Raw genomic sequence first — 24,652 nt, forward strand, 5'->3', positions numbered from 1 at the left:
CATGTGCGTGTACATTTTGCCATGCGCGATGTATTCCTCTCTTTTGTGTAATTTGTTTGTTCCAATGTCGTGACGAACGGCATCATGATTACAGATTGATGCCTTTGATATCGGTCTCAAATACTGGGTTCGCACAAATTAAAATCACATCAGAGTACCTGCGCCATGTGAAATGTCAATTTCCTTTTAACGTGGGTTTTGATTTAGTTCTAAGAATTCAACATAAATTGAGGAAAAATATTATTAAAGTCATTCAATTTTTAATTTAATGTATTGAGGTAACATAAAATTATATATATTGATGTTACAATATTTATCACATATTAGAAAATTAATAACGCAATATTATTATAAAATGCAATTATAATATTATACTATTCATTATAGATAGAAATATGCTATCAACACTTTTTTTGGTTTTCTTGGGTGTGTGTGGCACTAGATTCGTGTCTCAATAGTAAGTATAAGACAATAATCGGTTAGAAAAATAATTTCGGAAAAGTGGATCGAATGTTTTGAAAATTTTGGAGAAGTATATTTAAGAAAAAGAAAGGTGAGTATTTCAGTATCCATTTTCTTCCCCAATGATATACAAAAATTATATTTTTTTATACTTTGGAACTAAATAGTAAAAAATAAAATTTATATAAAATGAAAAATTGAAAAAAATTCTTACTAAAAACTAGATATAAAGGAAAAATAATACTTATTGTATTTGCCTTTCGATTTTTTCAAATCGTACGCTGTATGTTTCAAGTAACGTGCTCATCTCGTTAAAGTAATGTGTAATTTCATTATTTAAGTTACGGCCCATATCGAGAACGATCTGGAGCAAATTATTGTACATCTCAACATAGACGTTATATATTTCAAAGACAACAGACTTTTCATGAGAGATTTGTATATCGTTTGTCGATTATTTTCTACATGACGCTTGACTTTTACAAATAAGTTGCAGTAGCGCACAAGGGCACACAACAATGAATAAAACATCTTTAGGAAAGATATGTGTAAACTTTAAGACGAGCAGAATTGTCTCGGTGGTAATGATATATTTTTGTACGCCACTAGTTCGTTGGCTCAACCAAAGGACGAGAACTTTTCCGTCATCTCCTTAGCAAAAAATACGTACTCTTCTATAGAGGCATGCAATATTATATGACGTATTATGTGTTTTGGATAAACAAATTTGATAGAGTGCACGATGGAATGATCGAGCATTTTGGACTCGGATGTTGGATTATCAGGTAATACTTGACAAGGGCGAGAGCATTGTGCATTCTGGTTGTCGATCACATCATGCATGTAATTGGATGTCTTCGTATAACTCAGATGTATATTTCAAAAATATTTTATCAATAGGATTTATGTCATTATTAATTTTTAAGATCTCGTTACGATCACTCATTGTCAGTAGATTGGGCGCAGCGAATAGAAAGCGTAATATAGATGTTCCACAATCCAACAAACGGTTCACATTAAGTTTAGAGTAGTAGGGTTTGGATTTTCTGAGCATTGATATTCTCTTGATTAATAATGAGATTAGCGATACGTAATTTGTTTTGTCCGTTGTTGATTCAACATAATTCACTCTTTCCAAACGTTCTATTTTTTTTCTCAGAACACAGCTCATGTGCATCATCACACAGAGCAGATTGGAGCAATTCAACATATTACTAGTCAAGCAAGGAATATAAAAATTGTTTAATAACTCGTCTGGATTTATTATCTGTGGAAAAGAAATGTGAAAATGAAAAATAAAAAGAGTAAAGTTTCAAAATAAATAAAAATAAAAACCAAGAAAAAATAAAAATAAAAATTACTATTATACAAATAATGAATGTATTTAAATCATTACTAACGGTAAATTTTGATAATTTTATTTAGATAGTTTATTTCTCCCCTCGGGTTTATACATACAGTCCGCTCTTACAATATCTGTGACTTAATCTAACGCAACGCACGCCGCTCCATCCAACGCACCCTCTCGCAAGTTACGCACTCCAGTTATCTCACGCCTTTTCTTTTGCCGTATCTCGCCTCCTAATCTCTCGCAATTTTCGCTTCTATCACTACGCAACTTTTCGCTTCCTTTCTCTAATAGCGAATTCGGTCGGATGCACTAGTGTGCACTAGTGCATATTAAAGCTGTTTGTACATTGATCTAGTATAAAAATAAACTGCAAATATCTCGACTGAAGAAATTTTAAATACTTGTATTTTATCAAATAACATAAAAGAGTACTGAAGATTTCATAATTTAATCTGTTTATATATTTATACTGAACACACATCTTACATCAATTCATGTACGTTGACTTTAATGTGCACCAGTGCACACTGGTGCAGTCCAACCGAATTCGGTATAACGCATCGCATCTCCACGCAGCTCTGAACATTGCCCATCAATCTCCTCACAATCTTCACTCTCCATTCTCGTCTCCTCACAAATAATTTTACTTAAATATACTAACAAAATATTGACTAAACAGATTAGCTATAAAGTAATAATAAATACAAAACATAAATTGTTATAAATAAATGTCACTAAAAAGAGTTTAATGAAAGAAAATTGCTTAATGTTTCATAATTAAAACAAATATACGTGCTAAATTTTTAATATCATTATTGCATGCATGTGTTTCAACTGCAAAACTTTAGAAAGCTGAATAATTTTGCCACGAAATTCATCTTTTCGAAAACAGTTTACTATATAGATCTACTCTAACATAAAAAAGAAAGAAAAAAATTAGAATTGATATATATTTTAACGCATAAAGAATTTTAAAAAATAACATAAATTTTTATTTAAACGATAAAGTTGATAAAAATTAGCTATTATGTTTATCTCATTTACCTCACTCTGAAGTATGTCATTCATAAAAATTTCAAATTGCACGTTGTTCCATGTAGAGTGATTACAATTCCAAGCGTCATTCATAAAATACGTCAGCATGTTATATTGATTATTTAATTGTGACATAAAAAATGAACGTAAATAATGGAACTCAAGATTTTTTAACACGACATTTTTATATTTCATCTGAGTACTACTTATTTGGTCTCTCACCAAAATGCTTAATACCTTCTTCGGGTGCAATAGAACATAGTTTAAAATAGTATAATAATTTTTTATGTTTTTATCGTCTTCTATAAAGCTCTTGAATTTTTCATTTTCGAACATACATTTTAAAAGATTGTCGTTAAAATGACGTAATGTATACCATAGTACAATATAGAACAGATCTGATAGCTTTTGCTCTTTTAACACATACGATATTAACGTATACGCTTCCTTTTTATCTTCGTAATCCGGCAGTGCAAGTTTATATTGAAGATATTCTAGTAGAATACCAATGTTATCCCTATTTATTATTTTTGTTTTTCTATAAACAAATTTTAATGTGGATAGGTGCCAGCTCTTATAGTGTCTTATTAATTTTTACTCATTTTTCTTAATATTGTATAGTGAAATCTATTATGGCAAAACTGGATCAGGCATTAGTTACCTTACTTCTCAATGAAATCAAGAAGATTGATTATTTCGAGGCTTGGACGGAGGTCACTGATGAGAAGGTCAATGATGAGGAGATTATTCCGATTTCGCTACAGCACGCCTTCATCACCGAATGCCATTTCCTTTATGGAGTTTATGAAATAGGATTGCTAGATACGGTCATCTCCATATATATTCCTCTTAAATCATCTATTCAAGAAAAATACGTGCAGCATGGTATTTTCCTAAAAAAGATGTTTCGTTGTATCAAAAACGTGCATGCATTATAAGATTGAGAGTTTGCCATACGACTACCCATTGAAAAAATATTTCAAGATCACGTATGACGATTCCGACGATACAAAATACCTTAAAATGTTTTTTATCGATGAACCAATTTTAATGTGGATAGGTCCTAGTGAATATTTATGTACAAACGAGCATTTGCTTCAATGCCTGCAGCAATTTATAGGTCCACAAGACACATAGTCCATTTTATCTGTTCAAGAACTCACCAGAGTTGGATTCGCCAAATCAAGTAAAGTTTTCAAAGCAAATGCAAAGACTTTTATGTGAAAAAGAGCAGGAATATGGACACCAATTAAAGAATATTTCTTTTCGAACTACAGAGACTTCGTATTTTATCAACCAGCTATTAAAAGCCATTGAAAATATTACAAGACAATCAACTTGTACGAGATTACGTTATTCTTTGACGAAGATACTTCTAAACCAAGCAACTGCATTACAAAGGACATTATTAAGAGTTACAATTATATTCTGTTGAATACTAACTTTTTTTCGCGGCTCTTTGTCATGCGGAATATGGAAAATAGTCATATAGGTAATTCGTGGCCTACTCTATCACCATATCTCTTCATACAGGTAATTCTTGTATTACTAATAATAGTAGTTTATTGATTTTGCTATAGATATAGTGAATATTGACGTTCTATTGCAATTGTTTATAATATAGATAATATGGCATATAAAATGCGAGGATCTAATGATTGAATCACTCATGCACTTACCATTATATCTATGCATGGAAGTGCTCATAATAACGATCAGATGTATAAACGAGTTGGAGATATCTCGGGCAAAACGTCTTATTTTTCTTTTGATCTCTAAGATATATTATAAATGTCAGTGTCTGCATTTAGATACGTTGTCATATAAAGATATAACGAAATATTCACAGCAACTACTAGAATATGTTCAAGCATTGCTAGATACAGTCATCTCCATATATATTCCTCTTAAATCATCTATTCAAGAAAAATACGTCCAGCATGGTATTTTTCTAAAAAAGATGTTTCGTTGTATCAAAACGTGCATGCATTATAAGATTGAGAGTTTGCCATACGACTATCCATTGAAAAAATATTTCAAGATCACGTATGACGATTCCGACGATACAAAATACCTTAAAATGTTTTTTATCGATGAACAAATTTTAATGTGGATAGGCTTAGTGAATATTTATGTACAAACGAGCATTTGCTTCAATGCCTGCAGCAATTTATAGGTCCACAAGACACATAGTCCATTTTATCTGTTCAAGAACTCACCAGAGTTCTCGAACAGATAAAATGGACTGTTTGTCTTGTGGATCTATAAATTGCTGCAGGCATTGAAGCAAATGCTCGTTTGTACATAAATATTCACTAGGTCCTATCCACATTAAAATTTGTTCATCGATAAAAAACATTTTAAGGTATTTTGTATCGTCGGAATCGTCATACGTGATCTTGAAATATTTTTTCAATGGGTAGTCGTATGGCAAACTCTCAATCTTATAATGCATGCACGTTTTGATACAACGAAACATCTTTTTTAGAAAAATACCATGCTGGACGTATTTTTCTTGAATAGATGATTTAAGAGGAATATATATGGAGATGACCGTATCTAGCAATGCTTGAACATATTCTAGTAGTTGCTGTGAATATTTCGTTATATCTTTATATGACAATGTATCTAAATGCAGACACTGACATTTATAATATATCTTAGAGATCAAAAGAAAAATAAGACGTTTTGCCCGAGATATCTCCAACTCATTTATACATCTGATCGTTATTTTGAGCACTTCCATGCATAGATACAATGGTAAGTGCATGAGTGATTCAATCATTAGATCCTCGCATTTTATATGCCATATTATCTATATTATAAACAATTGCAATAGAACGTCAATATTCACTACATCTATAGCAAAATCAATAAACTACTATTATTAGTAATACAAGAATTACCTGTATGAAGAGATATGGTGATAGAGTAGGCCACGAATTACCTATATGACTATTTTCCATATTCCGCATGACAAAGAGCCGCGAAAAAAAGTTAGTATTCAACAGAATATAATTGTAACTCTTAATAATGTCCTTTGTAATGCAGTTCCTTGGTTTAGAAGTATCTTCGTCAAAGAATAACGAAATCTCGTACAAGTTGATTGTCTTGTTAATATTTTCAATAGCTTTTAATAGCTGGTTGATAAAATACGAGGTCTTTGTAGTTCGAAAAGAAATATTCTTCAGTTGGTGTCCATATTCTCGCTCTTTTTCACATAAAAGTCTTTGCATTTGCTTTGAAAACTTTACTTGATTTGGCGAATCCATTTTAATAAAAACCTGGAAGTTGAAAAAATAATTTTAGTGCATAATTTAAAAATAATAAAATATATAAAATACTGGGGTGTTTCATTTATGTATTTCAAGCTACATTTAATGTATTTCAAGTTATTTAATTTAACATTAATTGTTTAGCTCATCTTTGAGGAGAGAGGAGATCTGTTTAACACACCTAGTATATTGTTTTACGATAACAAAGATATTGATATCATGTTATTAAATTATATAATATAATTGCTATATTAGTGCATTTATTTGTGTATACCTAAGGACAATAAAATAAATAAAATAAAGAAAAATCTATAATATAATATAAGCATGTAACAACATATAATCATAAATGTAACTGTTGTATTTTCTACGAAGGGTATTTTAAATCATAAAATCATTAGAAAAAAAAAATTAAAAGAACAAAAATTATGTGATATATAAACTATAAATCATATGAAATTAAAATCACATATATAAGTTGTCTTATTTTTTAGAAGATTTAGAAATACAGATATACGTTCCATGTTAACGTAAGTAAAGACTACGTTCCGTGTCACGCATGATGCGCATGATGTATCATGTTGTTTTGGTTTAACATTTGGGGAATTAGGATATGCCACGCGCATTATGCGTGACACGGAATCCGACACGTAGCCTAGAATCTAGTTAAAACAGAATAATATAGAAACAAACAATAAACCGTAAAACAAAGTCAAAGCAGATTCTTTTTCTTCTTCTAAAAAATATTCGAGGTCTCCTCTGTAGCCTGAGAAGAAATAAATTTCAGTTAGCCATATTCTTGCCTTTTTTTTTAAATTAAAGTTTCTGCATTTGCTTGGAAAAGTCTACTTGAGCTAGTATATCCATTTTAAACAAAAACCTGATAAATAAAGTTGCAAAAATTATTTTAGTGCATAATTTAAAAATAATAAAATATATAAAATACTGGGGTGCTTTATTTATGTATTTCAAGCTACATTTAATGTATTTCAAGTTATTTAATTTAACATTATTTTGTTTAGCTCATCTTTAAGAGGAGAGGGGATCTGTTTAACGCACCCAGTATAGTGTTTTACAATAACAAAGATATTAATATCATAATATTAAATTATATAATATAGTTGCTATATTAGTGCATTTATGTGTGTATGTGTGTCTACGTACAATAAAATAAATTTAATTAAAAAAAAAATTTAATAATTGTTCATAAGTCAAAAAAAAAAAGCGCGAAGCACTTTCTTTTCTCTGGCGTAAACGAGAATGCCAGATCCGTTCCACGAGAGCGCGAGGGATGGAACACGGCAACGTTAAGGGTACTATTACACGTGTCATACGCAAAATTTTTTGAGCGCGTTAATTGGTTGCAGGATAGAAAATTTCTAGAGACTCGAAAAATTTTCTATTCTTCAGTCAATCAACATGTTCAAAAAATTTGTCGTACGACACGTGTAATAGCACCCTAATGTGGCGAGAAGCAGTCGGAAGATAGAGAGAGAAAGTCGATAGAAGCGCGAGCGAGAGCAAAACGTTAGTGACGGAGTGAGTGCACTGTTACTCCGGAGCGCGGGAATGAGACCGGGCAACAAAATAAAATAAGGCAGCGTTAATGTTCATGAACACACAACTATCAATTTACTAATTGTCGAAGTGATCGTACACACAGGCGTCTCCGAGTAAAACTCCGCGTCTCACAGAATATTAACGTACCTGGGAGGTTCATGATCGTTGCGCAGGCACAATTTACCGCAATTTCTTCCTGCTCTCGATCACGATGCACTGCGGAGCTCTTGGTTCAAAAATATATAAATTTAACATTGAGTCAATTAAGTTCCAGATCACTGAATTCTTAGATAAGTTTCTGGTTCGGCGGCTCCCGTACGAATGTCACGAAAAATGCGGGATTTGGCTCGTGTTCCCTACTTTTCCAGTAAGAAGGGGAAGTGGTGATCACGGATCATTCGAGTGATCCGTGTCTTACAAGCTTGAAGCAGCGAAATTTAACGTGATACAACAAGTGCCCCTTGTTGTTCTTGACGGCTAAGTTTGACCCGAACGAACCGAGCGAGAACTTTCGCAGGTATTTTTAAATGTTGAATGCGCACAGAACGAGAAAAATAAAGAAATAATCTAGACTTTTAACGATACAATACAGGAATTAAATTTATGACTAACTAAATTTTGCGCGTATGACTCGAATAAATTGATTACGCGAACAGTCTTTAACAATAATATAATATAAACATGTAACAATATATAATCATAAATGTAACTTTCGTATTTTCTAGGAAGGGTATTTTAAATCATAGAATCATTAAAAAAAAATTAAAAAAACAAAAATTATGTGATATATAAACTATAAATCATATAAAATTAACGAAAACAATGGGTTGACCAGTAATATATGTCATTGTGATAGCTGATAGATATAATAAATATATTTATTATACATATGTGATGTTATATGTAAAATACAATATTTTATATTTTAAGGAAGTATTCTCGTATGGGCTTTAAAAAAAATCAATTTAACATTTTTCAATAATTTGAATCTTAAAAAAGAGATAAGAGAGAGAGAGAGAGAGAAATTTTTCCCCAAAAAATCCTCAAGAAAAAAATATAAATATGATATTGAAAACGAGACTATTCTCTTAAGATAAATAATATTTAAACAGAATATTATTAAATTGGCAAATCAAACTGTCATGGTAAGAAAGCTTTCAAAAAAAAAGTTATGAAAATATTTGCCATTTTTTATTCTAGGGAATAGTTTATCTTACCTTATCGTCGATTCAAATTTCGTCAACACAATATCATTGATAATATGAGGATTGGCGGATTGACTGTAGTCAGCCAAACCCTGATTGAATTTCGCCAGCTGATCCACAGCCTCATTGTCAACAAGAGCTTCTCCAACAAATAACACCAAGTCCGGCTCGTTTACTTTAATCAGCTTTGCCAGAGCTCGCATTAGCGGTTCATTATCCTGCATTTTACTAGCAGGACAACATCGATTCTGGAATCCTTCGCGAAGCGTATCATTTCCATGGCGATGCCCGCGGCATCCTTACCGTAACTCTTCTTTTACAGTTGCATCGATTGATTTCCGTGCTGGTGGATGTAGAGCATTCAAATGTCTCAATTGTTCAATAGCTCTGAATCATAAAATTATTATTATTATAGGTTATCGATTGTTCAAGTATATATTAACTTGTTAGAATTTATATTGTATAAGATGAGGCACATTAAAAAGTCTTAAAAAATTAAATATTAATGTGTTTATAAAACTTTTGTTATTAGCGTAAAATAGCCTTTTGTCTTTCCCATTTTTTTGAGAACTTTAATTGTATAAAAAATTCAGAATCTTTACTATAAAGCTAATTTAAAAAATGTCTAATAAAAACATCAGTAAATTTCATCTTTGAAGAAAAAAAAATATAAAAGAGAGTCTATTGTTTCAATAGACATGTTTGTGATAATATTCATTTACCGGAATGTATCATATGCGGCTATCACATGCGAAAATTATTTTCTATTAACCAGAAACAGATTTTTGCCAGATTCGTTGACTTGCCGACCCCATTAACGCCACAGGTCATCACATAAGGCTTGCTACTCTTCTTCGCTGCTAAAGCGTCTCGTAGAATATCGATTCTTCTCTTAGATGACAGTACCTGTACCAGAGCGTCCGTTAGGATGGCCTTTATGGTGTTTGCCATGCTGTCGAAAGTGCAGAGTATTTTTCCTTTCAGCTTAGTGCTGACAGAATCGTATAACTTCTGCACGATATTCTCAGTGATTAAATGGTCCTTCAGCTTCTCCAAAATCGGCAACATGTCATCCTGTTTTAGAGATTTGCTACCAACCAGACTCTTGAACTTAGAGAACATACTCGTCTTCTTTTGCACTTGTTGTTTGGATTGCTCTATCTTTTCTTGATCAGAACTGTCTTCAGATTCGCTGTTCACTTCGAGGTCGCGTATTTTTTGTCTTTTCTCCACCTTTTATCTGTCCAACTAGCTACAGAAAGTAATGAAAATATAAATAAGAAATATAAATAATAAAAATATAAATAAATCATAATTTTATCAACTGAGAATCAGTTGGTTCAATGTATTCTTTCTCTTTTATGTATTTTTTTTTCTATTTTATTTCAATGTTTATATTTTTTTATCCTTTATAAGAAGAATTAACTCATTCTATATTTACTTTTATATTATATATTTTTTTAAATTTAATGTCGCAAAAATAAAAAAATAAAAAACAGACTTTATTATTAGTTGGAGGAAAAATATCATTAAAATCACTCAATTTTTAATTTATTGTATTGAGGTAGATTTTTTGCTATGTGTGTTTCTTATACTGTTTATGTATATATATCGGAATATATATTAAAAAAATTTGTTTGCACAAATTTTACTTAAATTGGAATTTTTTAAATTAAAAATTGTGAGATTGTTAAAAAAGTGTATCATTCAAAATTTTTGCTGATGCAGGTAAATTTCTAGATGTTATAACAAAATTTTTTCGCTATTTTTTGTATCTGCCAAAATATTATTTGTCACATATAAAATGTATTAAGTAGCAATATTTTAGTAATCCTAGAAAATTTAGGTGTAATTGCCAATTATGTAGTCAAACATTTTATAAGAAGCATAATTGGCCTTAACATGAGTAAGTGCCACAGAAAAATTTTTTTCTAAATTTCACAAATCGTTTAGATATCAATTCTGTCTGTTATTTAGATTAGTTGAGTACCAAACATATACGATACACAGTCAAAAAATTGTGACTATATTTGCAAGACCATTTTTTAAAATAATTTGAATTTAATATATTAGAATTTGAATTAAATAGTTGTAACGAGAAAAGTCATTGATCCGAGAAAAGTCTTGTGTCGCAAAAGCAAGCGATAAGAAAATCATCTGCCAATATTTATATTAGAAAATGAATCAGGACTGATGCTTTTTTTCTGCAGCAAAACTCGCGGCAAGACGAGTAATGATAAAAACGTGGTACTACAACACGCCTAATTACGGGGACGTGTAAAATTCGCGAATCATCATCTTCCGATCATCCTCTGCGATTATTGCAACGAAGCAACGAAGTTGCATGTATGTAGCCGGGAGGGAACTCGAGGTCGCCAGTCCCCGTGTGTAGTATCTCGTTAGTTTCAAATATCGCTGGTGCGCGCAATTAGTCGCGAGGCGCACAAAGCGGCCAATCTTATCTCGCTTTGTCTCGTTCTCACGAACGAGAGGCGATGAGCGGCGCGCGGACCAGTGTCTCGGATCGACAGCGCGTCGCAACGTCCCGTTGTGAGTTGCGCTTTTCATGCGGTTGAGAATTTTTCGCCTACACGTCCGTATGTAGGTGCAATTACGTACACACGTGCGTGCGTGCGTACGATCGAGTCACGCGCGACCGGCCACGGCGATGCGTCACGGGCGACGCAACGCGGCCGGCTGCGCCTCTCCGAGGAAATGCACGGCGCATCGTCGTTGCGCGCGGGCTTATTCACCGAGCGAACAAATAAATGCATACGATCAAACATGGGACATTCCGCGCGACTTGACGCATTCGACATGGTGCATCAAAAAAAAAAAAGAACCGCCATCCGGGACGCTCTGTCGAAAGCAAGAATTCGCACTTTCATACGATGTAATTTCCATCGCGCAGCATCTAGCGATGATGTAGCCGGACGTAGGTGAAAATTCTCTGTTTTAAGAAAAAGATGCATGTACAAGACATTGGATGCATATTCCAAACAACTTACGTAGTTTACAATGCAAAAATGTAGTAATTCAATGTTGAAGTAATTATATTTATTTTAACATCATTTCGTTGATTTAAATGAATATTAGCTAATATAAAGTGATTCATTTTTAAACTTGGGAAATATTTTTTTTAATCAAGGAAATGATGTTAAAATAAATATATTTACTTGCTCACAAAACATTTTTTTCAGTAACATTTTTCGTTATGATGCTGATGATGAGTTCATGAATGTGTTATATTTAAAAATGAAAGAAATATTTGCTACAGATCAAAGTATCAGTCCTCGTGAAGGGTTAATTCATGAAATTTAAATTATACTCGATTGCTATTTTGATTAATTCTCTTCTTTTGTCCAACAACGCGCGCAAGTAATTACGCGTTGTTTCGATCTTCCGACAATGCGCGTGATCGGCAGAGCGTTTTGGCGAATGGCGGCGCATGATGAAACGTTCTGCATTTGTTTACACGCAAATTACTTGCTTTGCTTACCGCGCGGTCGACATAACTCACCGTAACGATTCAATGGAACCGTCGGTTAAAACAGATGCAGTTTTGATGCATTCAGCGCGTTCGGCGGGATGTTCTGTATTCTGGTATTCAGGTCTGATTTACCCTAAAGATCGTACGCGCTTTTACGCATCTCGACGCGAAGCAGATCAGAAATAACCGAGGCAACACTGATACACACGCACACAAAGAACGACGGGGGAATTATATTTGATCGAAAGAAGTTCTTTCTTTCAGTGTTATTATTTCAGCTCGAAAGTTACCATTACCGTTGTGAAAAATTGTAATGCCATTACCAAATTGTTATTATAAGAAAAAAAAGCAACGGTGACTCGTTAAATGTAACACGTTCTCACTTCCTTCTCATCGATATACAATTTAATAAACATCAGGTCATATCGAAAGACATCGCGCGTTGGAACAAAAAACTAACTTCAATTTTTCTTTATCATAATAGTATGAGAATAAAGCTTAAGCGAATTTATATTCACGCACCGACATTTTTCCTTTTTTCGCGTTTTCTAGATTTATCTCCGGAAGCATCGATGAACAAGGAACGCGTAAGGGTAAGAATCATTCTGCACAATCGTATCTCTGCGTGACAGTTGTTTGTTCGTTCAATCGAGCCTTCTCAAAGTCTTATACGCACGAATTTTTTTATCTTAAATTTTTTTCCGTCGTACACCTCCTAAATTAAATTCACGCGCAACCCAATCCGTCTATAAATCAGCAGATTCATGGATTTGCGGATTTTTGTTACGCCCGTATTTCGCCGCATTCCTCGATCTCTCTTTTCTCTCTCTCTCTCTCTCTTTCTGGTTTTGGCGACCAACAGCCGGAACCGTCCAAATTACGCGACGACTAGTGCGCCAAGAAACGCGCGCGCCCGCAACGTACGTGTACATTCACCGCGTCCCGCGTCTCCCTCGTTTTTGCCACGCGATCGCCTAGTCTTACGTCACGATTGTTCCCTTAGCGCTTCGCGCGCAAGCGGACCTCGCTCGAAACGAAAGCGCGGCTGCCGCGTCGCGCGTTCGTAAACGCATGCATGTGCACGCGCGCATGCATTTGTTTCCGCGGAACAGTGAATAACCTCTCCCGACAGTTCGTTCTCACATCTCGCGCGCGCGCGCGCGCCTGCGTATGTACGCACATATACGTATAAAGCGTTCGGGAACCAGACTGTCCCTCCCTTTTCGTCTGTGCCGTCGTTCCCGCCACTCGTCCTCTCGCCGCCCCCGTCGTCGCGCCGCACTGCTCGTTTTCTCCGGCGATTTCAAGAAAGCTATACGGCTCCTTTCTGCCTTCGGCTATCCCTACCTTCCCACCGTCATCCTCCTCCCTCCTCCTCGTCGTCTTCCTCCTCCTCCTTCTCCTCCTCCTCCGGAGCCTGGCTCCGCTTGACGCGGTTTGAACTCCAACTTCATCGTCGGCCGCGCGTCGCGTGGTTCGCCGTTCGCCTCGGCAACGAGAGTCCGCGTGTTCTCCCCTCCTCGCGGCGAGTATCGCCCGCTCGCCTCTCCTTCGTTTCTCCTGTTCACTCACCCTTCCGCGCTCTCCCCGACAATGCATTCGTACGTTCAGGAACGTGACTGCGTAAACGCTCGCCCTCGAGAGAAGGAATCGAGCCAATTTGGGATACGTTTCAAAATTCTATTCATCGGGTAGAGTAACTTTGAGTAACCAATCAGGATGAAGAAATCTTATGAGATCTCTTCATCCTGATTGGTCACTCAAAGTTACTCTACCCGACGAGTAGAATTTTGGAACGCACTCTTGTATTCGCGAATCTCGAGAACCGCGCGGCTCGACAGGGTTGAAAAGGATAACAACGTTGCGGTTTGTTGTTGAAGATGTAAGGGCAAGGTCGTAAACTCGCCTTTACTCCGCTCCGCGTTGATATTGTCCAGTTTCATTTGGTTCATTTGAAAGTTGTTTACGAGACGTTTTCTTCCCTCTCGTCACTGCAAAGGAAAGATGTTTACGTACGAGAGAGTAGTACCCTCAATACGATAGGCGCGAAAACAACACGATCGTAACGATATCGTACAAAGGATAAAAGTACGCGATAGGTAACAAGTTGTGAAAACTGTCGTGTCCACCTGTCCTCTCTCTCGCCGCGTGAGTTTACATACGTCGGTAATGAAAACATGTGCGTCTGGTAATACGAAACGGCGCGGCGTCCGCGAAGCGTCGTGGCCTACATACGTCACTGTTCTCACGAGCAGCGGGCGACGAGGTGTTAGTCACCTCAAGGACGTTCGTTGTAATTGGGATAGGTCGGACGGAACCGTCGGTGCAACGAGGAAAGAGCGCTACGCGCGACGTGAGGAGTGAGCGAGCGAGCGAGAAAGAGAGACGATTGTGCACTTCAAGGTACAGTACAACGCATATCGTTGGAAGAGCGCGTGGAAAAGAGAAAGAGGGGGTGGCATCGGGTGAGGGACACGGAGCGGAGAGAAGAAACGAGCGCACGCGCGAGAGAAAGATAAAGAGAGAGAAAGACGATTAAATTCGGTTTCGACATGGAGGAGAAACACAAGTGCGAGAAAAGGAGATGCAACGATGACGCGAGGATAACGAGCGAGGAATGAAGAGCGTGAACGATAAAGACAGAGAGCGAGGAGAGGCTGAGCGTAGCGCGGAGCAAGGGAGAGAATGAGAAACGGGACGAGGAGAGAAAGGGAGAGGCAAGACTCGAATGAACGCGGTAGGGGGGAGTCACTGGCGAGCGTGGTGGGGGAAAGCGACGAGACGGGGAGCTCGCGCGCGCCGGTGCTGCGAGTATCTGTAAATGGCGCCTAGCCGCGAGCGTCGGCACGTCACGGACTTCTTTCACTCCACCCCGTCTTTCTCTCTCTCTCTCTCCATCGTTCTCGGTGGTCTAGTCCAGTGTGAGAGCAGCGGGCTTTCTGTGCGCATAGTCCGCGGTGGAACAACGTAAACGCGCGGCCGCTTCTACTTCAGTACGAAATCGTAACATCGGGGAACCCGTGGCCGTGGTGTAGTGCAACGCGCGATCGCGAGTGCGTGTGCATCGTCGTGTACGACGATCCGTCTCTCTCTCTCTCTCTCTCTCTCTCCCCATCTCTTTTTCTCTCCTTACCCCCCCCCAGTCTCCTCTCGATTCCTCCGTAACCCATCGTCGTCCGCTACCTGCCTCATTCCACCCATCCACCCACCCTCTCCCATCCCCCTCCTCTTTCTCTTCCTCTCTATCCGTGTCTCTTTTACTCGCCGCCAACGACGTGACCCGTGTGCGTTCGCTTGTGTTTCCTCCGCGATTCGGAGTAATCGTGGGCTACTCTTTCTGGTGTGTGCGCGTCAATGCTCAGTGGCGCCCTTCGTAGAATTCGCGTGCAGGCAACATGGAGGAAGGTGCGGTGGTGCTACGATAGTGGTTTCCAGGCGAGGAGAGTGCTACGCGACGACAGCAGCGCCGTCGCGGTGCCTGGAACGACGAGTGTATCAACTCCTATCGTCTGCTGCTTACTCCTTCGCGACCTCCTCCTCCGCTTCCTTGCCCGTCGTTTCCTCCGCTTCTTCCTTCTCCTCCTCCACCTCCTCCTCCTCCTTCTCCGTCACCTCCTTGGCCGCCTCTCGTGCCTCCTTCTTCCTCTTCCTCTGCTTCTTCCTCCTTCCCTGGCGACTACAACGACGACGACGGCGGCAGCGGGCAGCAGCAGCAGCAGCAGCAGTGGCGGCGATTGCAACAGCAACGACCAGTCAAAGCACCGGTTTCCTCGCCTTTGTTCGGGCCGGCGATCACGTCGCCGCGGAGCCTACAGGTAAAGAACATACTCTCGAGATTTTGCTATCCTTGCCCTCCCCCATCCCCCCCCGTCTCCGTAAATACGAAACGCTCGCATCTTACTTCCTCCTCTTCCTCCTCCACTGCTCCCTCCCTTCGCCCCTTCCCTCCCCCGTTCCGCCGCCTCGTTACAGGACTCGACCATTCCAGATCGGAGTGGTGATGGAAATGTTTATGCTCGCGATGAGGGAGTTCGAGGAGTCGACTCCGACTACCCTCCTTGCCATTGAGTCGAGCGCGAGAGAAAGGCGTCTTTAACATATTTCTTTTTACATTGATTATTATGAATGTCGAGGAACGGACATGCGACGAGCGATCTTCTCTTTGTCCTTCACCTCGTGCTAGGTGAGTCTTTCCGTCTCTCCGGAGGACTCGTCTGTTTATCTGAGTGAAAAGCCGAGGTTATTGTTCGCGAGGACGATCCTGTGCGGCCGATCGTTTCGCGCTTAATTAAATAGAGCTGCTCCTGTCGCGAGACACTAGCGTGTTTTTAAATGTAGAAGAAAAAGGAAGAAAGAGAGAGAGAGAGAGCACATGATTTTGGATACGTATCCGCTTCTTACGGGGTATTTGTCTCGCAACTTGTTTGACTGGCGCGTATTCAAAAATAGGTCACTATGGCACCTAACGACATGTAGTAACACATATTCGAGATTAATAACGGCAAACAGATATGTCACGTTACCTCAAAGTTAGATTCGTTAGAGGATTGAGACGGATGGAAAAACATTTGCAAAGCAAATGGACAAAAGGATATTTCACCGGTGTTAAACGTTAGTACCAAGAGAAATAAATGTCGAACGAGACTGCCGTGAGTGAGCAGCGTGCGTCTACAACTGGGAGACGACGCGAAAATTTTCCGAATCAAAATCTATTGATTTTACGTCTCTCGGAAGAACGAATCGATTCTCGCTTCTTTACTCGGTGCCACACTTTTACACGCTTCCGTATTTACGCGTTTGATTCAAATAGAGATTCCTAGAACCCTTTCGCGTTACGACTTCGCACGACGAAGCAGGGGAGTCTTGCGGGAAGGCAGGAAGAAAAAAACAGCGGATTTCCTTCTCGCGCGTGCGATGCACCGGCTCTCGTTTCGCGCGCGCGAGTTCATCCCTCGGGAATCGCGCGCGGCACGGCGAGGCGACGCGTCTCTGCGAATCGATACGCCGCTTCGGCCAGTTGCACGCTGCCTCGCCGGCTCTTTAATGTGTGCTGCATCGATAAGAGGCCCCCGGAGGCGTTATTATCGCGTGAATACCCGCGGCTGCCGCGAGTCGTCTCGTGTGCCGTAATATATTTCGCGACCCGGCATCTTCGTGGTGGTGTTCCGTCGTCCAGGGTGAAATTTCCTCTAGGAACGGGATGGAGGGAAGAGAAAGAGAAGAGGGGAAATTCGAAATTCGATTGTGTGTAAATATACTATTTTTCTTTCTTTTTTTTACTTAAGCTCGCGACACTTTCCGGTGTGTTCCATCTTTTGTATTTATTTTTTTAATTGAATCGTTGGAAGAGAAAGGAGGAGAATTTCCAAATGCTCTTATCGTGTTACACTCAAAGAAATGATCTTGTGAGTACAGCCACAATTTGTTGGCTGCAAAAAATTACCTAAGGTAGATAAATGATGTGCAAATATTGTGATATCGCATATGTTTGGTACTTAACCAATCTAAATGACAGAGACAGAATTTATATCTGTATACTGTTTGTGAAATTTAGAAAGAAAAAATTTTTCTGTGGCGCCTGTTCATGCTAAGGTCACTCATGCTTGTTACGAAATTTGACTGTACAACTGATAATGTGATCTAAATTTTCTTGAATTGCTAAAATGTTACTGCTATGAATTCTATATATATATGACAAATAATATTTTAGCAGATATAAAAAAAATAGCGATAAATTTTGTTATGACATCGAGAAATCTATCTACATCGGCAAAATATATATATTTTTTTTATGTACAGCGAAATAATCATTATTAAATTTCTTAATAACATATTTAACATAATTTAACACTTATGAGCTAACGTCCAGAATTAAATACACATTCACGTACAACCAAGTAAGATCGTAACAAGGAACGAAGTCAGGGTCGTTGCGTGTTGTCAGCCAAGAGTTCTTTGTTTAGGAGGGACCAGCAGACGATGATCCCCACGGCCGAGTTACGACAATCAGGTGAATCGCTCGGTTACTGCGCTCGTCTTATCGTTTACTCATCGGTCGGTCGGCCGATCGGTTTGTCGGGGGCTCGACGATCCGTGAGACGATGACGACGACGACGAACACATGTGTTCCGCTCGTCCGTTGAATCGCGGATAAGGTCGAGAGAGAAAGGGAAGCGCGCGTTACGATCGCGTTGCACGCGTCGTGAGCGTCGGCCGATTCCCTCTTTACGTATGAAGAGTTGCGTGCGAGAGTCACTTTCGCGTAACACAATGGGAAAAGTTTACTCTTGCGGATCGCATCTCGTTGCGTCGTCGGTCGGGCGTATTGTACGCGTCGTTACTGATAAGGCGGCGCGCAACGAATAAAAATGTAATGTTGAAAAAAAATGATGTCTTACGACATGCATGAATTTTATTACGTCGCAAGGTTGACATTTATACTTAATTATCTTTGTTCTTCTGGAACGTGCCGCTGATCGATATGTGGTGGAAACATGGTCTATTATCGCTTACTATTTATCCTACTATTTGTATTAGAAGACAAATTTTTTTATACCTAGAAAAAAATTGTGTTGAAATCGATGAAATTGTTTTTCTTTGATTTAGTTTTTCTTTTTAAATTGAAGTCAAAATATATTTGTGGATAATTGAGAATAATTTAAGGATAATAAAAAACTTATGTGATTTCAAGAAATAATTAATTATCAATCTTTTTTAAAGAAATTAAATTATTTGTTTAAATTTATTTGTGTAATTTAAACCAATAATTTTTTTAATTCAAGAAAAGCACCGAGAAATGTAAGAAATAATTCAGCCTCGTGTTAAAAATATCTCTTTCATTTAAAAAAAGATTTGCGTTGCACAGTCAAACTATTTTTTTAATTCTAATAAAAGAAATAACCAAAAAAATTTCTTTGGATGAAAGAAGCTTTTCTCTGATAATTCGATGGATTCAAGGTATAGATAGATTCATATGTAAAAACATCACAAAGAGGAGTTTTAATAAATGAGGGATTATTTTTTGTATAATTGGTACTTATGTATTATGTAATTTCTCTAGGTAATTACGTGTGCAGTATAAAAAAATAATACCGCAACTTTGAGTGAAAGGTAAAACAATTTTACACACATAATCTTGAATTTTTTTGAAGCGTGAAAACTCTGATTTATAACATTAAGACTATTATAGACTTCTATAAAAAAAGTTTAGAAAACTGTAAACAAAAATTATAAATATAAAATAAGTAATTTGGAAGAAGATATAAAAGCTTATTTATTTTAAATTTGAGATGAGACGTTTCGAAAACTTTCCGTTTCGTTATAAATAAATTTTTATTTATATATTTATTCATATAGATTATATTTAATATGATATATATTTTATTTATATATTACATAAAAGTTTTTTATACAACATTTAGTACAGCATTTATTTCATACAATAAAAAAAAATTATCAGGACAGATTCAGAATAGGTTCACGCTCGGCACGACCATGCGAATAACTTCCTTTTCTTTCGATCTTTTCGAAGCGCACTGGCTGCTCGATTTCATCACACTTACGGCGAGGTGAGAGAAGGGGAAAGGGGATAGATAGGAAAAGGGAAAATTGTTAGAAACGATCGTTCGTCGGTTGAAGGCGTAGGTGAAAATGCAATTAGGTTCCGTGTTACGCGCGGCTGACGCGAAACCGCACGCGTAACGTGACGCGGCGTGCGTGCGTGCGTGCGTGCGTGCGTGCGTGCGTGTGTGCGTGCGTGTGTGAACTGTAAATTCGAAATGTAAATTTGTCGACCACGCGAGTTATACGGAATCTACTTGGAAATAGACATCGCAGGAGGGGCAAGCAGGTAGACGACCGTCGGAATCGTTTTAATCAACCGGCGACGTAAATACTCGCGGATCGTTATTCGTCTCTGCGTTTCGCGGCTCGCCTCGTATCGCCGTCCAACTTAACGTCGCCCGCTAATTGCGCGTAAACGCCGCGGATTAGATTACTTTGAGACTTTCGCTTCTGGACCAGGCGAAAAGATTTCACTACATTTTAACGCGCCGCAACCGTAATACCGCAGACAAACCCACCGATTTGAACATCTCGATTTATTCTCGCGAATAATTCATGTTCTTAATATTGATAATTTAATTTTCTAAAATTTGTAATTATGCATTGATGGAGAGAAGTGACCAATCAATTGTGTACTAACGAAGAATTGAATTTTCCAACGCATTCATCTTTAATACCTCTCTTTGCCTTATTTTTAATCGAATTATATATTATAAAGTTTTATTATCGTATTAACGACTTAATCGTATTTTAACATTTCACTATAATCGGGTTAATTGAATTAGAGTAATTTGACGAATCGATCATCTTCATTATTAAGAAGTGTGGCTCGTAGTGTGGCAGCGGGCGAAAAATAGAGCCGTCGGTGTCTATTTACGAATACCTATACAATATGCACCACCCGTTTATCCGTGTGCGCGCGCGCGCGCACGTGTGCGACCCCCGTAGAAACCTGTTTCTTCGTGACAAGTTATTTGGATCGCGGACGATTCTCGTCGCAGGTTTAATTTCTGCACCGAGCGTGCCGGCGGGCGCATGCGTCACGACACAGCTCCTCTCCTATTCTCACCGAATAATTTACGGCACGTGAGCTCCACGGGATCGAACGCGTTTATGAGAGCCCGGCCCCGGCATCGCGGATGAATCAGACAGGGAGAGAGAGAGAGAGAGAGAGAGAGAGAGAAAAAGAAAGACGGAGAGAAAGGGTGACGTGCGCGGAGTGTGCGCCTAGCACGACAATCAAGCCCGTACTCTTTTTATCTAAACGTTATCGGTTATGTACTATCAAGTATTTTGTTTATACCGTACATAAACAAAAGTTTACATTTGTCACATAGTTGCCGAGAGTTTACTGAAAAATGAATTTTTTACTAGCCCAATATTTTATATAAACATAAAGATTATTTAATTTTGTGTTAAATTTAATTTTTCTCTGTTTAATTTCACGGAGAAAAGGAAAAATATATTATTAATTTTTTATATAATTTCTAATTATATGTTACATTACACAACGTGCCAGAAGAAGTGACTTTTTGCTTTAGTAAAATTGCGTCTGAACAGTACTTAAATGAAAGTAATTTAAAGCTTATGAACGAGTTGCTTTAGGTGAATCGCATGAAGAATTAGAAACGACACGCTTAAAGATGAATGTGCATATTTTATTTTATTATTTTGCTAAAGACTTTATAATAATTATGTGTGATATTTAATTATCACTGTTTTGAATATAACATAATAAGAGAACATTTTCTAACGGTGATATTATTGAAGCAATAGCTGAAAGTAAAATAAGGAGATTAGATAACACGTGAATAACTTTGATACAAATTGCTATTTTAACATTCTAAAAAAGTTCGAAATCTTGGCATAACAAATTTTGAATTCAAATTATTCACAAATTATCTAATTTATTTTAATTTCAGTAATTTTTTGGTAATATTAGCTGAAAAATGTTCTCTTATTACATAAATTATATCAAAAATAGATAACATGCATTTTTAGCAAAATAAAATAATGCGCTTGTATAGTATGTATAAGAGAAATTTGCAACAACATTGCAAATGTTACAACGTAATATATTGCAGTGCAATGTTGCAGTAATGTTTAAAAAAATCATGTGAAAAATAATGTCCTATTCCGAGCATCACGAACGATATGATGCATTAACAACATCAAATAACGTTATTTTATTTCTCATAATCAAAATTTACATAATATACAATAGAGAAAAAAGCGTGCAGTATTATGAGATTTTTCACTTATATTTTAATAAAGTGATTCGTTGAAAGGTCGAATCCTGAAAATTGAATTTAAAAATGAAAATAAATGAAATGTACTTTGATAATATACCCAGAGAAAAGTTACGTTTACTTTGATGAAATTGTTTCTTTAAATTGGTTTAAGTTGAAGTGAAAATACTCTTGAGAAAAATAAAAAAATTTGATTTCAAAAAATGTTGTTAGCCTTTTTTAAAGTAAATAACTTTTTTATTTAAATGATTTGTTTAATTTAAACAAATAATTTTTTTAATTAAAAGTAAATATTGATAGAAACGTAAGAATACTAAATAAATATATTAGTTCTTCTGGTTTTAAAAATATATTTCTTTCACTTAGGTACAAAAGATTAGCATTTCACAACCAAACTATTTTTTTAATTATAATAAAAGGAATAACCAAAAAATTTCTTCAAAAAAATTTTTTAACAATAAATTTTGTAATATACTTTTTTTATGCAAACAAATATTTTTTTAGTCGAAGAAACTTTTCTCTGGATGTAAAATTTTTTATTCTTCTGTGTAAAAATTAATTCAGAAGCGTACAATATTCCAGGACGTACATACCAGAATGTATTAATGTAATGGAAACTGAAATATTAGAAACACACTAAACATATTATGTAGTAATATTACTTTCTAATATTTCTAAAGACATTTTATCAAGATTGTAATCTAGAATGTTCGTTCGTTAGTTTTAAATTGTTCTCTTTAAAAAGCACAACTGAGATGCAATTTTGCAAAAAAAAAAAAAATGGTTTCTTCTGTCATAGACAATTACACTATGCATTCCGTGTCTGCAAATTTTAGGACGCCCTGTATTATCATGTATTTATTGTTTTATTTTATATTTTTTTAATGAGAATAGCTTTTATTAAAACTACTTCATTTTTTCTATTGTTTTTTTAAAGCATCGTTAACAATTACAGTAAAATCTTATTCTGATAGAGAATTCTTTCGCTTTAAAGAATTGTGAAATTTTTATATAAACTGTAGTCTATCTTTTATTAATAGATATCTATTATTATGCTTTACATCGCGCATGTAGTGTTCGCTATATGATGACAATGAATAGATGATGATTCTGTTCTACGCACAAGCATTAAGCGAATATTATGTACGCAATACTTACATTAGGCGCATCGCCCTTATGTAGAGCGTTTCGCAAATGCGAATCGCGTAAGCGCATGGGATCTTGATTCATCGGCGAACAAAAGAACTTTCGCTGTGCACGGGTCACCGGTGCAACACGCACGAGCGACGAACTAGGTGGTCGCAATGCCCCCAACATACGATAATACGTTGACGCATCGACGTGTATCTTTTTATTCTATAGAATCTTCGCGAGATCGAACTGAATCTGCACGAGACGGTGTGTTCGCCACTTGTTCCGATATTGTCCCGAATCTTGACACAAGATGCGTCTCTCGGTTTCCCGGAAAACGTTATACCTGCAGTATTGAGCTAAAACAATCAATGTCATTTTGCGCTTTAGAGATAAATGAACGAATGTTTTACACCTGAATACCTGACACTTGTAGGTGATACGATAAAATGAAGAATTGACTAAAAATAAATGAGAATTTTTAAATCGAAAAACATTTCTTGCTGGGAAAGAGAATTGTATTTGAAGTGTAATTTATACATCACTCTAATTGTATATTTATTAATTTAATTTTATTGGATATCACGTGTTACAATAGCCTCTTGATTTATTTATATAATTCTATTAGATATATATATTCAGATATATGTTTACATTGCATCATTCTTTCATAACGAAAAATATTAATTATTTAGTGAAGAGAGATAAAAATTGTTTGAATAATGAAAACAGCTGTAAGATCCTACTTTAATTAAGAAATGAAATCGACTATAAATATCGACCCCAAATAAAGAATTAACTAAAGTTGAGATGTGATATATTTTTTTTATAAAATAAAACTTTCTTAATTTAATTTTTTTTCCTTCTCATAAGTCACCTCATATTAATTTATTATTGTATTAATAAATATTTACTATTTAATAATTACATTTACAAGATCGAAAAAAATATTTACACACACATTACATTTTCTATTTGCAATTGTCGATAAATTGTGTCTTACATTCTTTAATACGAAAATAAAGGGGCATGCGAAATGTAACATTACGTATTTCGTGAAAGACAAGTTTCTCCTTCCTCATACTCTTAATGATCGACTTGCGAGACATCGTTTCGTAAGCGAAAGAAGATTATTAAATGTCAAGCGATGCGCTCACGCCCGCACTCTTCGTTCCATATTCCGGTTAGAATCCGAAAGAATGTGTCGCTCAGAGTATCTTCGTTCGTAGTAAAGCGAGTAGGAGAACTCTTTCTTTCCCTCTCATTTTCCTTTCTCTAGGCCACGGGGTGCCCGGGGTCCTTCTCATTCGATGGCTCGTCCGATCCTGGTG

The 24,652-nt window shown here is 36.6% G+C and overlaps 1 long non-coding RNA gene and 1 pseudogene across 1 annotated transcript; both read right to left on the minus strand.

Annotated features, from left to right (window-relative positions):
* Window positions 1–1,877: 1,877 nt before the first annotated feature.
* On the minus strand, window positions 1,878–4,911 carry LOC120358786. The gene is made up of 2 exons (XR_005575644.1): window positions 3,866–4,911; window positions 1,878–3,741 (listed from the first exon to the last, which is right to left on the minus strand). It is a non-coding gene; the product is annotated as an uncharacterized LOC120358786 (long non-coding RNA).
* Window positions 4,912–5,543: 632 nt separating this feature from the next.
* On the minus strand, window positions 5,544–14,090 carry LOC105197912 (annotated as a pseudogene).
* Between the last annotated feature and the right edge of the window lie 10,562 nt (window positions 14,091–24,652).

This window comes from Solenopsis invicta, chromosome 10 (genome assembly GCF_016802725.1).
Source record: "Solenopsis invicta isolate M01_SB chromosome 10, UNIL_Sinv_3.0, whole genome shotgun sequence".
Classification (NCBI taxonomy): domain Eukaryota; kingdom Metazoa; phylum Arthropoda; class Insecta; order Hymenoptera; family Formicidae; genus Solenopsis; species Solenopsis invicta.